Raw genomic sequence first — 8540 nt, 5'->3', positions numbered from 1 at the left:
GAAAAATTATTAAATATTCTACCATAAGGGACACTTTAAAAAACGGAGGGAAAGAAAGAAGGAAGAAAGCAAAATCTAGACTTCTGTACGTTTGTGGCAGAGTTAGAGAATCTGTTTAAATCCAACAGGGGATTTGCTTGGGGGAATTTCCTGTTCAAGCCTTTATTACCAGGGTCTTTGCAAATTGCGCTATGACGTTGGGCTCCCCTTTGGGCAGTTCCCGGGTAAGGCCGTTCTTACACTTTCTCTCAAGGTCTTAGAAGGATCTCCTTTTCTCAGTGTCTCTTTCAGGTTGGCAGGCGGCGCAAGCCTGACACTTCCCTCAGATGGGACAGGCAGGTTCTGTGGCCGCATAAACAAGCTGTAACCAAGTTCTCTCCTGATTTTACAGAGTTTCATTCGCTCCCAAGAGCTGAGGGGGCTCAGTCGTCTAGTGTTGGCCTGCCCCACAAGAGCCTGGGGGCTCCTTTCCCGAATCCCAGAACTGGCAGCACAGGGGGCGGGGAAGTGGGGGTGGGGAGGGGTGGGAGGGCAGTGGTTTCCGTGCGCTCAGCGCGATGTTACTTAGTGAGTCGCTGAATGGGGAGCGCTGCTGTCCCCAAGCCGATTGGTACTTCTTGTCAGGAAGAAACGCCGAGAGGTGGGAGTGCCTGAGGAGGGAGGCAGGCGGTCCCTACCGCAGGCGCGGGGAGCTGCCTTTCCGCCCCTCTGCCTGCTATCCAAGCCTTGGCTTTTAGGAGTGGCTGAAGCTGCCGAGCGCTTCAGGAGCCTGTGAATGAACCCTCCTCCTCTTCCTCCTCCTCCTCCTCGCTGAGTCTCCTCCTCGGTGCTGACGGTACAGTGATATAATGATGATGGGTGTCACAACCCGCATTTGAACTTGCAGGCGAGCTGCCCCGAGCCTTTCTGGGGAAGAACTCCAGGCGGGCGGGAGCAACAGCCGCGAACACTAGGTGCTGTGGACAGGCGCTGGGACCGGGATCTGCGGCCAGCCCCGCATCCTCCTGCATCCTTCAGCACCGTCCCGCACCCTCCGTACCCTTCCCCAGGCCACCGAGCTTCCTATGTGACCCGCCCCGGCAACACCGAGCCCATTCGCGCAGCGCTGCGGTGATTTTTTCCCCAAAACTGCAATAAGCCGCCTTTCAAGGTAATCACGTTTCTTTTGTTCCCCCTTAAAAAAAAAAAAAAAAAAAAAACAAAAACGAGCGAGCTTAGAAAAACGAAGTACATTGTAATTGGTAGAAAGCTTTAATTAAGGCAAAGAGATCTAGCTGTAAGGCAAAGTTAAGAGAATCTATGCACTTTAAAAATGCAGGTAACTTTCAGAAGGACGTTTGGGGAGAGGAATACCGAGGGACCGCGGTGATGAAAAAGATCCAGACAAAAGAAGCTCGGAATGGGGTGGGGGTAGAAGGACTAACGGAATTGGGGGAAGGGAGGGAAGAGAATTGTAGAGAACCCTTAGAAAAGTCTTGGGGTCTTGTGCTGGAGAGCTGGAGGGGCCGCTGGCACCTTGAGCTTTTTTGTTAACCTGCTCGAGGCAAAAGTTTGAATGGGGACTCCTGAGACTTGTCCACTTGCAAGTCCCCGAAGCCGCCTTGGTGCGGGCCACCTGGCTCCAGAGACCCTGGTGTGTGGTCAGTGCCCGGCGTTCCTGGAATGCTGCTCCAGGGCAGCTCCTGACAGGACAATCCGGCGACACAGCAGCCCGGGACCTGGGCGGACGTGACCCTCTCTGTCCGCAAGCAGTCTGGAAAGAGGTACGGCCGGGGGATGTGCGGGGTCCCCCGGCTGCGTCTCTTTGGAGACTTGGGGTCTGTCAAGGCCCTCCCTGGTGCCCCTGGGTTCTTTTGTCCTGCTCGCGGAGCACAGGGGCCGGCCGGGAAGGAGCAGGGGATGGGGGTGGGGTTGTTGGAGTGCCGCGGCGGTCTGGGAAGAGCCTGGGCGGGAAAAGCTTGCCTTGAACCATCAGCGATGTGCAAGAATTTTATCTCACCCAGAAGAGCGAAGTGGAGGCTTCCATTCTGGTCTCAACGAGCAAACCAGCGCTCAGAGCGCTCTCCAGACAAAGGTGGCGCGGGGACCCGAATCTGGGGCCTCTAGGACCAGCCTTTTTTCGCCCCGACTACAACCCCTTCTTTTCCTTTCATCTCCCCACCCCCTCCCAGCTCTTCGCTGTAGTTGAGCAACTTTACTGGCTAGTCCCCCAGCCAAGGAGAGCGTGTGTCGGGAGCGCTGGGGGACGCCCTAGGCTGGAGCGTCCCACCACCCTACAGAAGTGTGGGCGCCGCGGGGCGACATCCCCAGTGCATGCGGATTTGGGGGCCACAGGGTTGTCCCGGCATGCTGTCTGTGTCACTGGGCGTGGAGCGGTCTGTGTGTTAGGCTTCGCAGAGCGGGTTAGAAATACAGTGTCACAGCTTAAACTATTTGCTTTCCGATCCAGCTGCGCCCCCAGCAAGTCCTGCTTGTCCCCGGGAGATGCTGCGGGAGGGGGGAGAAACCTACGCAACGCCTGGAGATCTGTCCCACCGTGCGCACACCCACAGACTGAAAGACAGTCTCGCTGTGTCCCGTTTCTCATCTTTGTGTCTCCCTTTTCTGTCTCCATCTTCTGTGCCTCCCTTCCCCTCTCCCAGCCTCTTCTCAGTGTCTCTCTCTCCTGCGTCCCCTCCCCCACGGCTGACAAATGAATGGCTAGTGTGAAATCCCTGCCTCCCGGGTCCGCCGAGGCAGGCTAGGAGGGAGGAGCGAGAGAGGCGGTGAGCTCCCTCGGATCTGCCCCCCAGTAGGCGTGCTTAGGGCTTGCAGAACCCAGATGTCTAGGAATAGGGTGTTTTGTGGCGGCTGTGGGCGCCCCCTGATGGAAAAATGCAGCACAGGTGGAGAAAACCGAGCCCCACCACCCCCCACCAAAAACGAAGAGAGCCACCTTACCGCTATACATTCAAGGGTGAAGACCCTTTAGTCGTTAGTTTTCTATTTCAGACTCTGCGTAAATCTAGGGATTTGGAGGACCCTGAAAGGAGACTTTGTCTTTGCAAAGTGCAGAAGCGCTTGCTCGCGAGTCCTCGCGGATGTGCGCAGAGCTCTGGGCTTGGTGGAGGAACGCACATGGCCAGGGGCGGATCCAAGTTTTGGAAGGCTTGATGTTCTATCTTAGGCATCACTTTAAGAAATATAATACAGAATGCTTTACTTTTGGAAACTTTACTAAGGCCCTTGACCACTTGAGCCCGATACTAGGGCCCGCCCCAGAATATGGCAAAAGAAAGGCCCCTAATCCAAAGTTTAAAGTTAACCCATTTCAAGACACACATCAAATATGGACATTTAGGGGAAGGAGTGCGCCGGGAGGAAAAAGAAGAGAAGGGAAGGGTAAAGAAAGGTATAGGGGAGGAAGTCTGAGTTACGAAGGAGCGGAGATGGGGCTGATGGACGCCGACAGCCAGGAGAGGACAGGCAGGGTACGTTTTGAAGTTTGAGGCTGAATTTCGAGTCTTGCTTTAAGATATATTTTAATAAGTGACAACAAACGCGACTAAAGCGGCGTGGTAGGATGGAAGGGTAGGGGAGAAACTAGCCCTTTAAAGCGGCTAGATCTTCGGGCCGACCCCGCTCGCTCCGCAGGCGCGGAGATGGGAACCGCGCCGGGCGCTCCTCGCTGCGCCGGAGTTCTCCAGCCGCCGCCACGTGGGCTGGGGCTTTAGTTCCCGGCCCTAGACGGGTGTGACTTGGGCGCTGAGACAACCGCTCCGCCGAACCGGCAGTCCGCCCAGTCAGAAACTGGCGCGGCGCCTCGGGTCCCCGCCCTGAGGCCGGTGGGGGCGGGGCCTTGCGCTATCGGCGGGGGCGGGGGCGGGGCGGGGCAAGGCTGGGCGGGGCTCACTGGCGGAAGCTCTGCGGTCGCGCCCTCTGCGCTCAGGCTGAGGGCTGCTGCGGGAGCCTCCCGGACTTCTGTCCAAAAGGTGCTAAACACTCTAGCAGTTTGAAAAGAAAAAAAAATTTTTTTTTCTTGCTTCTTGGGAGTGGTAGGAGGAGTTTTGCCCCGCATCAGGGAGGAAGTAAAGATTGACTTCAAGCAAAGTTTTTTTGACAGAAAAATGATACGAGTTTTTTCTGTGTTTCATACATTGACTTTGCAAATACGTTCAAGTAAGTTTAAGGTTTGTTTTTAGTCCATTATAGGGTAGTCACCTCCACACTGTCGTAAAGAGTGCGTCTAGAACGGCAAACGATTGCCATTTGACCGGGCTGATGTAATTCCAACGAGCACCAACATTAAGGGGCTGCGAGTGTAACTCAGGTCCCTGTGCATTAGGACCCTTAGCACGGGTCTGGCGCACAGTGGCAGCTCAGTACACATTTATGAAGTGACGGAGCTAATGACTTGGGGGATCGCTGCACAGTCTGGACGCTGTCACTTAAAGCTGCATTTTAAACCCTCCTGCTTCCTCGCTTTACTTCAGAGAACTGGGTTTTAAGGATCTCTGAGATCTCAAATTCTGATTATCTAACTGATAGGCTTTCCCTATCTTTCTGTCTCTTTCTAAAAGCTAGGACCTTAATTATTTTAAGTACCGCTTGTCCACTATGCAAAACATATCATGAAAATATTCATGTGAAGTCCTGAAATAGGATGTTGTGAGTCTAATGTAAAAATGGTAAGGCATCAATGGAAGAAAGAACTATATTTCTAAGATGAAATCTGTTTCCAGTCCTGAGAATATGTAACTTGGATATAAGAGCATATCAGGCAGAAGGACTCAGGGACTGACTTCTAGTGCAATCTCTCAGTAAAGGAAAGGAAGATTTCACAATTGTATATGTCTGTCCAAACTAATACAGCAAAGAGTTCCAGTGGATTCCAAAGTGATTGAGCAATTACTCCCTCCAGCAGGAAGTCCACAGTCCTTAATCTCGTGGGTGGTGGGAAGAGGGATAAGAATAAAACCATCTAAGGATTTATGTCAGAATTCAAACTTTTATTTTATTTTCCTAGTAGATAAATTAAAAATTACTCCTAAATTGTTTCTTCTTTAAAAAGTGAAGTTTGAAAAGAATCCCCTTAGAGTTAGTTACATGTTTACAAGTGTAGGTTTCCTCTAATTTTTCTCTGTGCTTGCAAACCGAAGAATGTCTCTGAAATTCTAGGATACCTGAGTCGGCATGCTTGTAAATTCTGTTTGCAAAAGACCTAAAAAGCTAACTTAAGGCTGAATATGATTAATGTTAAAAATATAGTCTTTGTTCTTTCTTTCCTCACCTTATTATTATGCATTAAGTACTTTGTGGTTGATGAATGTTCACTAATTGAGCATCAGAGCCTTTGAGAGCATAAAGATCCACTAAAGCTGTCTTCCAATAGTCATACAACCAAGCTTTTCTTTCCTACTGTAGTAGGACTGACCCAACTTCTCAAGATACATGGGTTCTCTTGAGACGACTCAGTGACAGTAGGCGATTATTCACCACCCACCTAGGGAAACTAGTTAGGACTTACAAACACTGATTGTTGAGGGTGAGTTGCTCCAGTCTGAGAAAACATGCTGATTGTTGCATAGGTCTGTACTTTACCAGAAAACACAACGCTGGTACTCCCTCTGATTGGCAATCAGAACAAGAGGAAGTAGATGGGCGCCCGGGTGCAGTTGGTTGACCGGCTGCCTTCGGCTCACATCATGATTTAGGGTCCTGGGATCAAGCCCAACATGGGGCTCTCCACTAAGTGGGGCGTCTGCTTCTCTCCCTTCCCCTGCTCTTTCTCTCTCTCTCAAATAAAAACATAAAATCTTTTAAAAAGAATAAAAAATAACAGGAGGAAGTAGAGATAAATGTCTTTTTGTTTGTTTGTCAGAGAGAGAGAGCGCACACACACAGGGGGAGTAGCAGACTGAGGGAGAAGGAGAAGCAGACTCCCTGCTAAGCAAGGAGCCGAATGTGGGACTCCATCCCAGAACCCTGGGATCATGACCTGAGCCAAAAGCAGACACTTAACCAACAGCCACCCAGGTGGCTCTAAAGATAAACATCTTGGTCAAGCTCTGCTTCAATTAGTGAGTTTTTGCCTATTTCCTCTGGTAGCCTAGATTTAGTAAATTACACCCACTCCCCCATACCCCCTATTCATAAATATATATTTATGTGTTTATATATTATTTATATGTATTCTCCAGTGTTTGGATTTTTGTTTGGTTGGTTTGTTTTTTTACTCTGCTATGTTCTTATCATTGAATGTACCAGGGTGGTTGTAGTTCAGTGGTCAGTGCAAAGTAACTTTGTTGAATGTGTTTGTCTATTATGTTTCCTGCAACTCCTCCTGATAGATCTATGAAATATAAAAGTGTGTGAATGCACATCTGTTTAAATTTATCTCATTTCTTTATCTACATATTTCCTACCTCATTATTTAAGAATTCTGAGAGTTGTTTATGTCTATAAAAATGAGATCACATAGCTTATAATAAACACATATATAATGTAACAATATTTTTATTATTAAATTATTTTTTAATTATTAAATTACTGAGTTGCTATTACCTGTGGTGTGGCGGAAGGCACACTAGACTTGGAATCAAAAGCTTGATGTCAGAATCTATTAAATGCATATACAGTTATACACATCAAAAGTGTGAATATCTGTGGGAAAGCTTTGGCAAATGGAAAACTATACAAATAAGTGGTGTTAATATTGTATCCTTGGGACTGATATTGATCTAATTCAATAATCTCAATAAAAACACTTACCTAAATCACATCTTTCCTATGAATCTATAAAGTGAGTTAGATAGGAGCATTTTGCTTTAAGAATTTTCTAGTTTCACTGAACAGGAGATAGAGTCCAGAAATATACTAAAATAGGCATGGAAATACAGTGGAAAAGAAGGGTTATTCAACAAATGATTTGGGAACAACTGATTGGTCGACTCAGAGTAATAGTCAATCTCTACTTCATTTCTTATCCTCATAAAAAGTTAAGATGACCAAAAATGAGATGTAAAGAATGATATTAAAAAAATAACTGGAAGGAGGCACCTGGGTGGCTCAGTCGGTTAAGCTTCCTACTCTTGGTTTTGACTCAGGTCCTGATCTGAGAGTCATGAGATCCAGCTCCATGTGGGGCTCCATCCTGGGTGTGGAGCCTGCTTGAGAGTCTCTCTCTCTCTCTCCCCCTCTCCTTCTGCCCCACTTCCCCCCAGTTTGTACATGTTCTCTCTCTCTCTCTCTAAAAACTGAAATAAAATTTAAAAACAAAAAACTAGAAGAAATGACAGGGCTTTTAAAATAATAAAATAGAAGTTGAGAAACCTTTTCTAAGCAAAAGGTAAAATCCAGGGGCGCCTGGGTGGCTCAGTGGGTTGATCCTCTGCCTTCGGCTCAGGTCATGATCTCAGGGTCCTGGGATCGAGCCCCACATCGGGCTCTCTGCTCAGCAGGGGGCCTGCTTCCTCCTCTCTGCCTCCTCTCTGCCTGTCTCTCTGCCTACTTCTGATCTCTGTCTGTCAAATAAATAGAGAAAATCTTAAAAAAAAAAAAAAAAAGGTAAAATCCAGAAGTCATCCTAGAAGACTGATAAGTATGAGTAAGTAACAGTTAAATTATTTACACAAAACAACACCTTTGGAAAATATCTGCAACATATGAGAGACAAAGAGCTAATAACTCTTTTGATACAACAAGAACTTTTACAGATAAGTAAAGGACCACAACCCACCATCCCCCCCCCAAAAAAATCAAATGAGAAATACAGGCAGTTGGCAGAAGAATAAATGTATTTTTAATCATATGAGAAATTGCGTAGTCTCATTTATAATTAAAGAAATAGTAATTTTAAAAAATAGTAATTAAAAAACAATGATATACTGCACTATTTTTTCATTCACAGCACTAAAGATAAATAAGTTTGATGAAGGTTGTGTCAGCCAGTTTGTAGAGAAAGTGGATCTCTTACATACTACTGTGGCAATAAAAGAGGGTCATCTTCTTCTTCTTCTTTTTTTTTTTAAGATTTTATTTATTTATTTGACAGAAAGAGAGGTCACAAGTAGACAGAGAGGCAGGCAGAGAGAGATGCAGGGCTTGATCGCAGGACCCTGAGACCATGACCCGAGAAGAAGGCAGAGGCTTAACCCACTGAGCCACCCAGGTGCCCCAGGGTCATCTTCTTTATAAAATAATTTGGTAAGAGCTACTAGAAAATTTTAAAAATGCATATACTCTTTGACCCAGCAGTTCTCTTCTAGACATTGTCATATGAGATACTGGTACAAGTGTCACCCAAGACAAATGGACAGAGATGATTTCTAATAGCATAAATGTGAAACCAGCTTAAAGGCTTATCATAGGAGCTGGTGAAATGAAAGATGCTGCATTCATTTAATAGAAAACTATACAGCTGTTAAAAACAACCCAGAAAAACTATATTTCTAAGTTACAGTGTTTATAACATTCATCTTACATAACATACATTACAAACTGTTTATAATATGCATCTTATTATCTAAAAAAATGAGCATATTTTACTGAGTGTCCTGAGC

The 8540-nt window shown here is 46.8% G+C and overlaps 1 protein-coding gene across 4 annotated transcripts in view; it reads left to right on the top strand.

The window, feature by feature from the left end:
* Window positions 1-573: 573 nt before the first annotated feature.
* Window positions 574-8540, top strand: part of VCAN (versican) — a 117571-nt gene continuing 109604 nt past the window's right edge. Inside the window, exon 1 of one of the 4 annotated variants that reach the window (XM_045074464.1) lies at window positions 574-1150. The gene's annotated coding sequence lies outside the window, so the exon portion shown is untranslated. The remainder of the gene's footprint in view (window positions 1151-8540) is intronic. The other 3 variants (XM_004759123.3, XM_004759125.3, XM_045074465.1) reach the window with 3 other exon arrangements.

This window comes from Mustela putorius, unplaced genomic scaffold (genome assembly GCF_011764305.1).
Source record: "Mustela putorius furo isolate JIRA1106 unplaced genomic scaffold, ASM1176430v1.1 tig00537350_pilon_pilon_pilon, whole genome shotgun sequence".
NCBI classification, from domain to species: Eukaryota; Metazoa; Chordata; class Mammalia; order Carnivora; family Mustelidae; genus Mustela; species Mustela putorius.
The sequence above is the reverse complement of the archived record's forward strand: the minus strand, read 5'-3'. Positions and strand labels throughout refer to the sequence as shown.